The 16351-nt window shown below is 41.3% G+C and overlaps 1 long non-coding RNA gene across 1 annotated transcript; it reads left to right on the top strand.

Annotated features, from left to right (window-relative positions):
* Positions 1-3379: 3379 nt before the first annotated feature.
* On the top strand, positions 3380-16351 carry LOC134417972 (uncharacterized). The gene is made up of 3 exons (XR_010027656.1): positions 3380-3515; positions 14645-14684; positions 15826-16351. It is a non-coding gene; the product is annotated as an uncharacterized LOC134417972 (long non-coding RNA).

Genomic DNA, 16351 nt, shown 5'->3' with positions numbered 1-16351 from the left:
TTGCTCAAGAGTTTTATGTCTAAAGGATTCAGAAGCACTTAATCATTATTTTAACACTTAGAAAATTATTCAATAGAGTTTGCCATAAGCAAAGTAACTGAACTATAAATCTAAGCTGGCAATATTCATATAGTACTTGCTCTAAGGGATCTAAAGCCATTCAGACACTCAGACACACAGACAGAAGGCAACATGTACAAAGGTTCCTATTAAACATATTAAAGGTTCCTATTAAACACCGAGGTCAGTTTAATTTAATTTAATTTAATTTAATTTAATTTAAGGCTGAGCCTTAAAGAGTGCTGTATGAACACAGGCCCTCTTGTCAGCTTTCAGAGATGGTCCTCCAAGCACCAGTGCGAGAGCTGGCAGCTCTGAGAGGTGTCCCACTTGGAGTCAGAGGCTGGGACACAAAGCCTGCTGACTCTAGGAGAGCTCTGAGTCTCACTTTAGACTGCTGCTCTGCGGGTTGCAAAATGCTTGGCTTCAGTCACCTGAAGTCTCCAAGATGATTCAGGCAGGTAATGCTCCAAGGCTGATTATCTCTTGTCCTTTGTTAGGCAATGGGATCTTCTGCTAAGGACAGTCTTTCCCACTATAGTGAGTTTCTGTTAAGACTGAGGGAAGCTTCATTGCTAAGTCATGGCTCGAGGCTTAGTCCTAAAGGGAATTGCTGAGACCAGCCTGAGGGATGGAATGCACCACCAAAGGGAGCAGTGGAGGAGGAGGTGCTGATCCCCTCTCTCTGGTGACCAGGAATGGGAAATGGAACAAAGCTGTGTGAGGGGAAGTCCACACGGGACATTAGGAAAAGGTCCTTCACTGAGAGGATGGCCAGTCAATGAACAAGCTTCCCAAGGAATTGCTTGTGGCTACAAGTCTGTCTGAATTCCAGGAGCACCTGAACAACACTCTTTGTCATATGGTTTGGTTTCAGAAAGTCCTGTGAGGAGCAGACAGTTGGACATGATGATCCTTATGAGTCTCTTCCAATTTGAGATATACTATGATTCTGTCATCTGAAAATCAGTTGCTACAGAGCCGAAAACCCTTCTCAACATGCCAAACGGGTTTCAAGGGCCCGTGCAAATGAGGAATTAAAACTTGTTTCTGAATTAAAACAAACTCAATACCATGCTACATTTCTATTCCCTTGCACACCCTCACAACTTCCCATCACAGCAGAGATATCAGGAATCTGCTGCAGCAGAAGCACCTGGGATGCTCATTGTGTATTTGTTTACTTGTTGCCCAAGGCTTTACAGTTTCCTTGCCAGCCAGTGCCTAATCTTTGGGGGATCCTTGACCTTTGCATTCTCCAGATTCCAAGCTGTCAGAGCATTCCTCCCAGCCTAGTGCTGTTGGTGTGGCACCCTGCCCCTTATTCTCCTTGGTAATGTATACCTGCACAGTTCCTGTGCTAACAGGAACTGGAATACAGTGAGGTGTGACCAGCACTCCTGAGTCAAGGTATCTGCCCCCCTGGCTGAATTTTCTCTCACTTTTGTAAACATAACTGATGTTGTCAGATAACTTTTACAATGGAAGTTGCTTAAGGAAGAATTTTGGGGTTTTTTTTTGAACTGATAAGATTCACCCAAATCCCTTAAGCATTGTGCAAGATCACATCCCCTAATAAATATGCATTAGGTAGGCAGAGGCTATGCATTAGATGGGATCATGTGAATTTTACTTTGTAAAAGAGAGAACTTTTTGTCCGTCTGTCTGCTTGATTTGTGGAAACCTACACCTTGTAGCCTGCAGGAATCAGGTATACTGAGCCCTGGTGTGTGACATGGCTGAACTGTGCACAGGAGAGCACTCTGAAAAAGTAAAGGAGTCCATGACACATACCACCATCAATTAATTATTGGAAGGTGGTGTCAGGATGCTCTACTTGAAGGCTGGTGCAATCCAGCAATTATATGCATTACACTGCATTGGGCCAAATTGCCAAAGTAGCAGTGTTGGAAACACCAGTTTGAGAAGGAACATCAGCAGTAGCAGAATTAAGGTAAATTGGAAGGAATTACTATGGTGAGTATTGGGTTTTTTGGGAGGAATCTGGGCAGAGGCAGGCAGGTGTGTGCAGGAACAGGGAAAAGAGCAAATGGATAATTAGATATAATATGAGGTAAAAACCAAAGAAGAATGGGATCTTTTGGCACTAGGACTGGGAGTGATTACCAATGATGGCATTTAAAAATGGAGGTACTATGGCCCAAACATGTTCTGATTTCAATATCCATTCTGTCTTGGGTTTACATGCAGTTCATGGCATGTCTTATTTGTGTGTTTCAGCTCATCTACCAGCTTAGATTCCATTTATAATTGCTCTACATTACATTGATTTTTGACAAGATTGAGTCTGAATAAGCTGGTCAGGTCGCTATGATTTGTAGTCCATACACAGTTAATTTTATTCCAATGAAAACCCACCATCAGTAACAATATTGTTCCCTGCATCTTGGAACACAAAAAACATTACTGATGCATTGCACTGACTTTCCATAATTCGCAGAATAATGAAGGCACACATGAATTCTCAGAATAATGAAGCTCCCAGACATACTCCCACACTTGTTATTTCCGTGATATTTGCTAATAATAGGTGGAAATTGTGTTTTCACTGAAAGAAACAGTGTTTTGCTTGTTATGGAGATGCTGTCGAACAGTATCCATTTTTTATTACCTGGATGCACATCACAGCCCTGCTTGGGTCCATCCCCTGGCCCTGCTGAGAGAGACCCTGAGGCTGTGCCCGACCCAGCCCAGCCCCACTGGCCATGGCAAGAACACACAGCTGGGCAAGGCATCCCAGGTTCAGCTCAGTGTTCCACACTCCTTCCTTTTGACAGCAGATTATCACACCCACACAGTTGCACTCAAGCAATTCAATGTTGCAGTAATGAGGAGCTGGGGTCACTGTGAGCTGATGGCTGTCAGCAGGCGCTGGATGTTCGTATTTCTGAGCTGAGACTGGGTCGTGCACCCCAAGCCCCGTCCTTGACTCCTTGCCAATATTTCCTAGTCCTCCCCTTGCAGTGAACAACATGGTTATTGTCGAAAACACTCATTATAACACTGGCTTTTCGCAGATGTTAAAATGGATGCTGTATGTATAATGTTAAAGTAACTTTGCTATAAAAATATAGTTTTTATTTCTGCTATTAACTAAACTTAGACATAGTAGTGAAATAGCTGATGTAGTTATGCTTGTGGTAGTTGAGCTGCCTGCTTGGTTGAGATAACATCCAATGAACCCTGATGAAGACCCCTGCTACTGATATGCCACTATCAGCACCCACCATGTGTAGGAAGTATGGACCAAAGCCCAAGCTGGAGGTGATAACAAGAATTCACTAAAACCACAGCCAAGGAATACTCATGGTCCAAAAAGGTGGATCGAGAAGGAGCCATGCTAACAGTTCTTGGAACATGTAAACTAGTTTGGGGAAAAGTCTAAATATGCATAATTGTTTGTGAATACGCAATAGGCTGACGCAATGGAAAAGGTATGTAAAGAGTGTCTCTGGAATAGCAGGTGTGCTCTTGGCTGAATGCCAAGCACCCAGCTGTTAAACTTTGCTTTATCATCTTTGTCTCCTCTTGTCCTTTATTAAAGTTTTAACTTTCACCAGGAGAGTGAACCCTGTTTTTCACAGCTATCAAAGGGATGTAAACCAGCAGAATATTTTTTGTGGTCTACCCATTTTAACTGTGGTGCAAGTACTCAGTTTTCATTATGGCATTTCATTGATTTTATATGACAGACAACACATCCTATTTATAGCCACAGCAGGACCTTCACCTTTATCCTTAAAATTGTGTTCTGTCAAAAACTTCAAACACGAAACTGCATATATGCATATTCAAAAGGGCACCTCCACTGCCATCATTTCTGTTCTTGCATTTTCCTATTTTATTTTGCATCTCTGACCTTTCCTCAGTTATCCAGGTTAAAATATCTCGCTCTGAAGGAGTTTCTAGTGAACTTGAGTGCGTAATGAACAGCATCTGCATTGCAGAAAAGGGTTTCAAAGAACTAAATCCCCAATGCCCATTAACCTGATTTTCTTTAAACTTTTGTCAAGATCAGGGATAACCAGTAATTTCAGCTCTTCCCACTCCTGTCCACTGTCTTTGTACTGACTCTGTTACAGTTTTTGTGCACCACTTAATGCAGTCAGGACAGCTGAAGGTCAACGCTTGCTGGTGTTGCTTCATCCTCAGACCTTGAGGCCGGTCATGGTCACTAAACCCTTGAAGCCAGGGCCTCCAGCTCAGTCAGTAACTTGTAGACTCACAAATACACCCTACTTGTGGGGTGTATTTCCAGTTTCCTGTTTTCTTAATCTTCCTGTTTCTGTTGGGCACCGATGTTTGGTTTTGCTGACCACATCGCACGCCCCAGGCTGGCAGTGTCTCTAACAGACATATTCACCATTCTTTCAGCAGTTTCCTAATCCTGTTTCTCTGATGAGCTTTCACATCTGATCCTCAAATGGTTCCTAGACTGATTCATCCATTTATCAATCTCTTTACAGGGATCCTTATTGAAATAATCTTCCCATTTCCCATCTCTCCACTGCAATTTGGCTCAAGCAAATATCCAGAATCATAATCCCTGCACTCAATAACCTGAATCTCAAACCACTCATCCTTCTTTCACCTCATGACCTCTAAAATCACTGTCAGGCCTGCATTCTGGGATCATCTGCCCAGGAGTTCACAGCTGCACATCCAATGCACTTCACACTGAACTTCCAACAGCCAGCCACATTTTGCTTGTGCTGAAATTATAAATTCATGCTCCAAAGCCTTTTACCCACATGATATTCTTTCACAGTGGTTGTGCATTCTTATTTTTGTCCTTCCTTTCTAAGGGCATGGAATCATGACCTGAACAGAATCAAATTGAAACTCATACCACTAATATGCCATAATGAGGCTGATATTAAGGAGAAGCAGTTTAAAAAAAAGATGTTGTATGTATTTATTGTATCACCATTAATAAATAAAGTGAATTCTGAAGGTTGGGTGCACTAAGACTATTAAAACTCCACATCCAGATAAAACTATCAAGATAGAGTATATTAAAGCACATCAAGTTACATCAGAGAAAACATGAGCCATGCTGCCAGGGCATTGTATGTCAATAGATGTAAAACCCATGGAGTCACAGATGGAAATGCTGTCAGGACACTGTATTTTGATGGTGTAGCCTTGAAGCCCAGGTGAATTGGTGTTGTGCTTGCTGGTACAGAGGCAGGAGGCTGCAGTTTAGTTCTGTACTGCTTCAGGGCTGAGATTTGCCAAGAGTTGCTTTGTCTGAGCTTGTTTTGGCCCGCAAGGGGCTCTGCATTTGTTTGTTTAGCTGTAACAGCAGTTGCCTAACAATCAGATTACATATAGTACTATCCAACTGGTTTTGACATTAGTTAACTTTGTGCCATTGTACACTAAACTGTATTAGAATTTTTTTTTTTTTTTTTTGTGAAACTATGGTTAGTGCAAATAGGTCATGATTCTGTGTCTGTGACCTAGAATTGCCTAGAAGAGTAGGAGTGCAGGATGATAGCAGAGTCCTTGAAAGCCCAGGCACGTGATGATACCAGAGACCCCGGGGTCATAAACACATTACTGGCACTCAGTTATTGGCCACTAAAGGAATGTGGCCTTGGAAGCTGGATAAAACCAGTTTTAAGGGAAGGAAAAAAAAAAAGAGAGAACAAAGAGGAAGTGTCTAACATAATATAAAATATAGCAGACCGTGAATTTTGTTATAAGAAGAAATTGTGAAGCAATGGAGAAAGAGGAAGATGTGGTGTGTGTTACAAAATATGTAAAAATAAATCGAAGCACAGACCCTAGAGAGAGGAAGTTTCCACCACCAGCATCAAATTTCTCCCAACAAAGAACAAGAGTCACCAACAAATCTCCTATTTCATGGTCATCCTTTGGGGCCAGAGTGATTCTAATACCAGAGAACAGAGACAGCTACTAGGAATTTTCCATACTGCTGTTTTAACTGTGAATTAATGTGGCTTTTTCAGTAAAAATGTGAAATACAAAGTTGTGTTTTGTGTCAGGTAAATAAAGGTAACCTGTGTAATTGTAATTGTGAAATGTGTGGAACACTGCCATGGGACAGTTATAAAGATGAATTCTAATAAACAACTGAGAAAAGCAAAGCATGGAAGAAGGTCTTTGAACCAGTCTTTTGTTTGCAATTAACTATTATAAATCTTAAGTTGTTTTGTAGTAAGAATATTTGGATTATAACTTTAGAATGTTGCTTTTTTGATAAGAACTTTTTGCTTGTAATTGTCTTAAGCAGTTTTGTAATAAGAACCTTTGAAATATAGCTTTAGAATGTTGCTTTGTATTAAGGATTTTTAAACTGTAGCTTTAGAATGTATAATGGATTTAAACAAAAGAGGGAAGTGAACCTATCCCAAGCTCCTAAGGAAACGGTGAAAACATCCTGAAAAAGGAAGATGGACATCAACGTTGCTGATTAATGATTTCAAAAAGGGAAGCTGGACATCACTATCATAGATTAGTGGTCCTAGAAAATAGAAGCTGGACCCCACATATGGAAGCTGTACCCCACCATCTGGGATACAGATCCTGGGATCTTGAAACCTGGAATAGATCACAATGGAGTATAGAAATTGGAAAGGACCCAAACATCAGCATCACAGATTTATGGTCCTGAAGTGTAGAATTGTGACATAAAAAATTGAAAATAGAAACTGCTGAGAGAGCTCATGAATATGCATGAATATGATCTCTAAATACCAGCAAGCCCAGCAATGTGCAGTTGGAGGGGAAATCCCCCACCACTGTACCCAGTGCTGTTTTTGCTCATATGTTACCATATTCATTAATAAATTGGATTACCGTTTGATATATTGGCTGAGTCAAGCTTCTCATTTCTAACAAAAATTATATTATTTAAACTATTCATGTTGCTACCATTGCCCCCAGACTGACAGCAATGCTTTGCTCTTAAGACATTAGTTAGGCAAGCAATAAATTTTACTAGTAGAACGTATTTTTTTTAGCCCACAGAAGCGGTGCATGCTGCAGCCCAATGTCAAAGGAAACCACAACCCTGTAGTTCAAACATTGCACAAGAGACCTGCAACATGGGCACGTGGAGGGTCTGTTGAGGATGTGTATGACTGGTATCAGAACAGGAACCATGTTTAGATGTATAATTAAGACTGGTATAATTAAGACACATGCCACAGGCAGGGTAACAGTTGTAACTCCAATATAATAATGAATACTGATAGCACAGGCACCACTGTATCAGAATCAGATGTGCAGAATCAACCACTACCATTCTATAAGCATGCTGTCTATTTCAGTTTTACCTTAGTAGGGGCAAATGCACCTACTGGGGTTTGTGTTGTCTCCCATTTCTTCCACTTGAAGCCTGTTGTAATATGGATGCAGCTGTCTGGGACAAGAGATTTATTTTCAGAAGTATTTTCTTGTTCAGGCAATGCCAAATCAAATAAAGTTTTTCCTCCCAGTCAATCAGATAAGCTATGCCTTAAAGCGGTTTTCAGGATCTCTAACCGCATATACCCGGAATATTTGTTTTGTCTAAGTATTTCCAAACATGGGCTGTATCACCTGATTTGCAGCTGACTGGTTTTCTGATGGTGATTTTTTTTTTTTTTTTTTTTTTTGTGGCAAGAATATTGCCTTTGGCAATGCAGTAGGCATGGTGGCTAAGAAGGATGTGTTGAATCTGGCATGTTTAGTCTTGCAGCTTGCAGAAAAGTTGCCAATTTCAATTGTCCTAGGGCGTCTTTCTGCCTTGAACCCGTCACAAAATGAGTGGTTTCGCTTGCCTAAGGAATCACCATCAAAGGTTTTGGTGAAAACAGATTTCACTATGAATTTGCAAAAGCACAACAAAGTTTGATGGCAAGGTTCAACCTACTACTTATTACATGCATAATACATATAAACAGAAAGCAAAATAGAATCAATTTAGAGTGATTTTGGTGGAGGACAGGGATGCAAAAGGGGTAAGGCAGAAAAGGGTAAGGGTGACCCTCCAGAGAGGAGTCTGGGTGCAGCTGGATACAAACTTAAGCTTGGACTTGGTCAGTGGTTTAAGTCTAAAGGATTTAGGACCCCTTAAATGTCAAATTAGCCAATAATAAATTTCAATAATTACAACAATGACAGTTATGGATTATTACATGTCTACTATATTTGCTGTAGAATGTTCAAGTCAATACACACACACAAAGATATGTACATTTACAAAGGCACACCTATTAAAAATTTCCCTCAAGAACGAATGAAACACCCACATCTAATGCCTTTTGGTGGTTCTCAGTGGCAAGGGCTGAGTAGCTGGGATATTAGCCCAGGTCCCATTAGCAGCCAAAGGTCCTCCAAGTTTCACAAATTGAGAGTTCACACATTGAGATCCCACTCAGAGGGAGATGCTGGTGCAGCCCGCTGCCCTTCAGAAGAGATGAAAGGGTCTTGCTTAGGAATGCTGTTTATAGGGTCGTGAGATGGTTGGCTTCAGTCACCAGTAAATTTTCTGGCTGCAATCCAAGACTGGCAATTACTGAAATTTTCAAAATACCAGTAAGGGTAGTACTGTTCCACTCAGGCTGCAATCCAGATAAGGGATATTTCTGGGCTGCCAGGGGATGACAGATCTTTCCTACTCTCCTCTTCCACCTTGGCCAGGCAGCAGCAGTTCCTGGGAGGGTCAGTGCTGCCCCTGGCCTTGCACGAGTTCCCAGTACAGCCCAGGGGAGCTTCACTGCTCAGCTCTTACCCAAAGGCCACAATTATTGAGATCACAGAGCAGACGCAAGCAGGCCAGAGAAGAGGGGGTGAGGATGCACCCCCACAGGACCCCATTCCCACTCATTAGTTGGATTGAGCAAGGGTCACATGGTGCTCATGAGCCTAACGTGTAATTTAAAGATTGTGTAATTAATTAATCAATGTGTGTAATCATGAGCACATGTGCAGCATATTTTTCTGTCCATGGGAAACACCATGTGTCTTTGATCACCAGCTGCATTTATTCTTCCTAGGAACTGTATGGTTATTAATGTAATGAGGATATTAGCGTGTATTGCCAAGGGAGTTTCCAAAGCTGATCCCAAATCTGATTGCTGTAGGGGCTGAAGACATTGTGAGCAAAGCCCTCACTGTAGGAGTGCACAGGTGACCTCAGAGCTGGCCCCCTCACCATGGACAGGGTCTGTGCAGGGTGCCATGCCATCATCAGTCCAATGACCAAGCCCCTGTTCTTCAGTTATATTCAGGTGGCTGTTCCACCACAAAACTTCTATTTTCTCTTTTTTATTTCTACCTATTTATTGTCAGCCAACACCTATAATTCATCCACCCGGAGCTTTTATTTTCCTCATTCAATAAGCTTCCCTCAGCCTGTGTTGCTGCTAATGTAGCAAAATTGTTGGAAAAGAAATTTAGTGAAATGTTTAATTACAGTTTAGTTATGAGTTGTGTGTGAATTGGTTTGTTAAAAGCAGTTTTGTAGCCATTGATAGTATGTGTTGGGTTTCGTGTGTAACCTAGCAGGTAGTCTTAGGAACTTAATAAATATTCAAACTAGTATAGGAAAGTAAGAATTCTAACCTGTCTGGAGGCAGCATACAATGTTCTTAGAATAAGATAAGCAGAAGATTTATGATTTTGTTTGTGAACTAAGGAATGTATCACAAGGGGTCTGTGGCTAGGCAAGGGGAACAGTTTCTTGGAGACCTTGTTATGAATTGCATGTATAAAAGGGAAGCACCCGTGTGTGAAGTTGGGGCTCGGACTTGGGACACTAGTCCACCGGCACCCCGGCCCTTAATAAAGCACCGCACAAAACTTATCCGAGTTTTGTGTCATTTATCAATCGGGCAACAAAATGAAAATGAGAGAGTGCTTTTTATTTTAAACAATACTGATTTAACACCCATTCGTGATCTTATAGCATCAAACCACAACCACTAAGAATATCTGTCATATTTCATTTGTCTTGGCCAGATCACTAAGAGAGTCTGGCCAAGATGACTTGGATATGATAAGGGAATATCAGCTGAAGAGTGGCCATCATGTCTCTTTTGACTGGGGAAAACCAAGTGGTTTTTGAATGTGCCTTTCACTCTTCAAGCTACTTCTTGAGTTGGCAGTGACTGTAAATGTTTTTTTCTTTCATTCTGTCCAACCTACCTGACCTACTTTTGCTGATACAGTCCCCCATGTGTCTCCCTCTGGAGATTTTATGGATCAAATACTGTTCTTCATTTTCCTGCTATTTTCCACATCTTCAGTTCCGTCCTTCATTTTCCCGGTATGTTCTCACTGATGTTCTGGGGTCTTGGTAACAATCTGGTCTCTGTGCTGTCAACAGTCACAATTATTTTAATCCTTCTCTTTTACTTGTTTCTGCTGGTGCTTTCAGACACATTTTGTATTTGCACACCTTAGTGTTCCTACCACAAATTTCTGCATCAAGAGGCCCAGTGACTGTATAGAAATCAGCTTTTTTATGCTCTGTCTAAATTATCAGTCACTATCTGTGGTTCCTACCTTTTCTTTATTTTCCAATGAATGAGTCTAACCACTTCCTTCCACAATGAAGTGGTGGAAAGATCTCTTCTTGCCTTCTCACTTTGGATTCCCTGCCAACTTATATGGCAGTTAGTGAGATGAAACTCACTTCAAGACTCGTCAGATAAGAAAAGTGATTCCTACTTCATTAATCAGCTGGCTCTGTTTACTCATATTGTCACCAGCAGAAGTATCAGTGTGTGTGTGTCCAGGTAATCTGGCCAGCACAGTTTGTGCACAACATGTTGGACAGGAGATGCCAGTACTGCATCCTGTCTACATTTCCTAAGTTCCTCTTCATTGCTAAAAACAAACAGCATTTTGTTAGCTTTGGAGAGTCAACAGTGACTGTGATCTTGGTATTTAGTTTTACTGCACGTGAGTCTCAGACAACACTGCTGGGTCATTGTTTTGGTTTTGTTTTCCTTTCTTAGTTCCATTCTGGCCCCAGCCCAGTTTCTTTACCCTTCTGTCATCTTATCTCATGGTTTCATTTTCTTGTTCTCTCGTCATGGAATGAAACCATTGACAGGTTGCACTGTGATCCAGGTGAACTTCTGACCTTAGATAACAATATATGCCATTATTTTATTACTTTTCTACTATTTCTTCTCATATTTCCACTTACCCAAGCACATTTCCACTCTCACTTCCATAACAACCTGTGTTTTCATGATGCAAATGTCTGCATAAGTTCCAAATAAAAGTTTGGGATTTTCATTTGCAGGTTAGGATTCCAAGTTGCTTTCTGTTTGAACACCATCCATCACTAACATCATGCATATAAGTTAAATTGCTAGTTGTATTTGTCTCTTCTGTTGCCAAACAACTTCTAGCTGGACCCACCATAGGAAAGCTTTTTGCTTCTGAGGTGCATTGTCTGTTATGCTTTCCATTTCTTCTCCTTTTTAGTAAGGATGCTATCAGAATAGGTTAATTCACTGTTTTGTAAGTTGCTAAGGCATATTCAGTATTTGTGGACCTAGCAACCCAGGATTGTGTAGCATCTTAAGAACAGAACTTATCAAATGCCCTAAAAGCAGTCTTACAGCTTTCTTGTCTCACCTCTCTGGAGGATATGTGTGTCATGCACAACACTGCAGAGAACTTGAGACCTCACAGAGCACCTTGTGACAAAACAAGAGCAAAACCAGGCCAGGGACTGCCAGCTACAGCAGTCCTAGTGCAACCCTAAATACTGGGGTCTACCCAGTGTACAAGAAACCAGTGCCCACAGAGTCCAGGTATTTATTTCATGTCTGCTCAGAGATTGATGCAACATGGTAAATCCAAGCTAGCACCCACTCAGCAGACCAGCTGCCTGCTTTTATGCGTTCACACTGATACATGGAAAAACTCCACAGCTGGTAAAAGTTGTAAAGTAAAGTAGGTCTGTGTTTATTCAGTGCTGGGTGTGTGTGGGATATCTCCACAAAGACATGAGTGCCTTCTGAAAAATGAAAAAGTAACCCTCTATTTATTCCCTGAAATGTTACATATGCATCGAGTTTCACAATATACTCATGCATATTCATTTCTCAGTCCTGCCTAGCCCCAAAGGCAAACGAGTTTTCCTCATCTTCTTCAGAGATGTGTTCACTTTCTCCTCTTGCTCATGCTCTCTGGTCTCCTGGTCGCAGTTCAAACCACAGAGCTTGTTTAGGCTGGTTTGGGGTCCAAGGAGCCTCTCCTATGTCAACAGCCTTGCAAGTCTGGCATTCCTTCCATCCTGCATTTGCAAGCAGTTCCTCCCTTATCCTAATATCTGCATTCTCTCCTCCTGTCTTAGCAAGGACAGCAAATGTCAAGCAATATACATCCTCTAAACAGCTATTCTCGATCAATCACCCTTCAATTTCTAACCCCCTTGCCTCAAGACTGTGAAAGAGGAGCATTTTCCCTATACACAACAATCTAAACCCACATTCATTGACAGCAGATCTTCTCACCTTCCCATAAAGGCATAGCACCATTTATTTTATCATGCATGCTTTGTGGGGAAGGGGTTTATTTAAGTAAGGGGATACTGCAGCTTTTGGATGTGCATTTTACTATGCACATAACTAAAGGTTAGCACAAAAGCTCAACCAAAATTCTTCTTTGGCCTTATCAATAGTTTGTTCCAGTGTTATCTCCTTGTTTGGCAGATTTATGGTGTCACCTTGTTCTCACTTCTTGCAGAGGGGCCTTGATTCTTGGGTTCTGATGGTTATCTTGCAGAGATAAGGTTTATTACAACACCAGCCACCATTTGTTCAGCTCCTCTCTTGAGTTTCCATAATTCTCACAGGAATCCCAGTGAGGATATAGTCTGATGGAAATATTTCACCCCAAAGCTCAATTGGTAATGCCTTGCCTGTTCAGGGCTAGGTTTAGAGGTAATTCAGAGATCCGTCCCTTCCATGACTACAAACCCTCTTTTAACACACTTCCTTTCTACCTAAATGCTAAACAGAATGCTGCCTTTCAAGGGCCAGTTTGCAGCCCTGTTTATTTGTAAATTGGTCTGAGGTTTTGCTGGAGTACCCCAGCTCTGAAGGGGGAACCTTTGCCATTTTTGATTCAGACAGGCTGAGCTTGGCTGCAGCTTTTGTACAGGATCAGCCTCTGGGATCTGTGGTAATTTAAATGTTGTAGTTACTCTTTCCTTTCAGGTTTTTTTCAGTGGTGTTATTTGATTTCTCTGCATCTTCATTAACTTGAGGAATTTCTACTACCATGAAGTGTGTTTTATAACCTCTTTTTTTCCCCACACACACTTGGATCACTTTAATCAGTTTAAGTAATTCCCTGAAGCATGAGTGGATTTTATGAAAGGATCCTCTGGAAACCATGTATTTTGTCAGGTATGGAAGGGCAAAAACCTCCATGCTGCCCTTTTCTGGGAGAATTTCAATCTAGCTGGTTAATGGCATCAACAAAGACAATCAAACAGTTATTTCTCCTTGTTGTAATTTGCAGGAACCCTGCATGAGTGATGCAAAAGTCATGGTGAAGACCCTGGGTTTTGTGGTACTGAATCTTTATTCTCCTTTGGCTCATCAAAGCTGTGGCTTTTCTGATTAATTAAGCCTTAGAGTGTTGGAGTTTCTTATTTTTTTTTTCTTTTCCTTTAGCATAGCTATTTAGTGCTGGTTTGTTTTGAGCTTTTTTTTTTTTTTCCTGAGTGTAGGTATTTAGTGCTTGTTGGGAGGATTTTCAGGGCTGTTGGATTAACTCCTATCTGCCATGACCACTAGAACCAGCTTTGTGCCTCTGTAAATGACCTGCGCTTCTATGGGGTTCTAGAACCATGTGCACATACATTGTGTCATACAGAACATTTATGGTGAGTTCTTTTACATCATTTGGCTGATCTTGTGGTGTTTGTCACAGGTAAATTTAACCACAAAGTATCTGTCTGAACTACATAACTTGAACAGATTTAGGCACAAAATTGTGAGTAGATGAGCAAGTAAAGGTTTGTGTGGAGGGTATGGAAAGGTATTTTACATCTCTTGCCGTGCAACAAGTTTGCATGGAAGAACCCATGTGGTGGTGACAGTAATTTTTCCTTCATCTGCTTCTCTTCCTATTTCTAGCTGTCTCTCTACCTCACATTTATTGTTAGGTTAAATTTGTACCATTGACTTTGGCATTTGGTCTTGTCTGCACCTTAATTCAGGCAGAGGCATCTTTCAATTATTGGACTCTAACATTATTCCAGAAGTAGGATCCTAACATCATTCTGGTGGATCTTAACACTCCTGCTCCTGAATCAAAAGCGAATCCACCACTTCCAAGAAAATACTCTCATTCTTACAAATCTACTACTTTTTCAGCAGCAGCCTAAATTTTGATCTCACTCTCCCTTGAACATCATCATTGTTGTAATTTTCTAGACACTGCAGTTCCTCTTCCAGGCAAGTTAGCACAAGTGTCTGGAGCTAGAAAGAGCTTTTATCTTGCTGAAAGAGCTGTTAGCTGCTAGATGTCTCTGTCCTGAGTGGCCTTTGAAGGGAATGATTCTCCCTTTTGTTCCCAGGACAAGCAGTCATCTCCTACTCCTGACTCAGCCCAGTGTAGTAAGTAGCAATACTGTTTGTTCATTAATTAAATCAATAGCTAAATAATTTAAATTATAAAAGCAATAGCTAAACAGCTAAAACCTCTTGTTCAGCAGGATACAATATGTACCTGTGTGCAGTCACATATGGTAACAGTCCTTAACCTCGCAAGAATTGCTTGGCTTGCAAATTCCACTTTATAGGTATAGGATATAATATGTACCTATATACAGCCACATATGGTAACCATCCTTAACTTCTCAAGAATTGCTTGGCTTGCAAATTCCGCTCTATAGGTATAGGATACCATATGTAACTAGATACTGCCCCATATGATAACAATCCTTAAGCTCGCAAGAATTGCTTGGCTTGCAAATTCCACCTTACAGTTATGCCTTATAAGGGAAGGTTCACCCAGCGGCCAAAGAGGAAGACTTGGGGCCTTCATCCCACGACCACCAGAAGGCAGGAAAAGACCCCCTAGCAAACCGAGGAGCAAGCGCAGGAGACAGAGCACGTCATCCAGGGATCCGGGAGGAGAAGACAATAAAAGGCGAACCTTGGAGGGGGAAAAGTTGCGCGCCCAGAGGAGCGGGGACTCCTGGCCGCCCAGCGCTGAACCTTGCTTATTCTCGCTTGCATCATAATAAAGATAATTATACGATCCTTAAATTCAGTGAATTCGTTTATCACACCAGGAGCTGCATTCTCTGCTGCTGCTGCCCCAAACGCTGCTTCCAAATGAAGAGCCCCTTTCTGGTAAAGCAAGTGTGATAGACGAGTAGTGCGATGATTGACTCTCACAATTAATAGACAAATATCATGTATATAGGTTAAGAAAAGTTTTATAGATTTATGGTTATGTTGTACCCCCTCACGTGGTTATCAAGGGACATCTGGGAGGGCTGGCTTGTCGCTGTGGTGATGCCTGACCTCCAGTCAGGGTTTGAGGAGGAGATCTCCACCACTGGACAGCGAAGAAGGGGTTGATGGACAGAACTTTGGGCGGGTTTAAAGGGTGAAAAAGGAAAAAACCCTCCATTGTGAGGAGGCTGAGCACATGGCAGGGAAAATCTTTTGCTCCCAGCGCCGTAACCTTTTTTCTTTATTCAGTCTTCTGTAGTATCTTGGTGAAATACAAAGCTGTGTTTCGTTTCAGGTACATACATGTAATGTGTGCATTTGTGATTGCAACATGTGTGGAGACCGACAATGGGACATGTATAAAGATGGATTCTAATAATAACTGAGGAAAGTAAAGCATGGAAGAAGGCCTTTGAACCCATCTTTTGTTTGCAATTAACCCTGGTTGATTTAGGAGCATTGGAATTAAAGTGTTAAGGATGTTGCTTTTTGTTTGTAGTTAAGCCTTAAAGAGTTCTGCAATAATAACCTTTTGAAGTATAATTTTAGAATATTGCTTGTATCCTTGAAACTATGGCTTTCGAATATATATATAAAGGAAATATGCTTATGTCACGCCTTAATAAAGCAGAGAAAAGCAGCTTGAGAAAGGAAGATGGACATCAACTCAAGGATTTATAGTTTGGACCAGGGTAAGCTGGACATCACTGTTATGAGATTTATAGTCCTTGCAATTAAAAGGTGGTCACACATCTGGGGAGCTGGACCCCACCAGATGGGATTTGTCTTCCTTCTTTCAGAAACTGGACCACCACCACCTG

This window comes from Melospiza melodia, chromosome 4 (assembly GCF_035770615.1).
Source record: "Melospiza melodia melodia isolate bMelMel2 chromosome 4, bMelMel2.pri, whole genome shotgun sequence".
Taxonomy (NCBI): Eukaryota; Metazoa; Chordata; class Aves; order Passeriformes; family Passerellidae; genus Melospiza; species Melospiza melodia.
The sequence above is the reverse complement of the archived record's forward strand: the minus strand, read 5'-3'. Positions and strand labels throughout refer to the sequence as shown.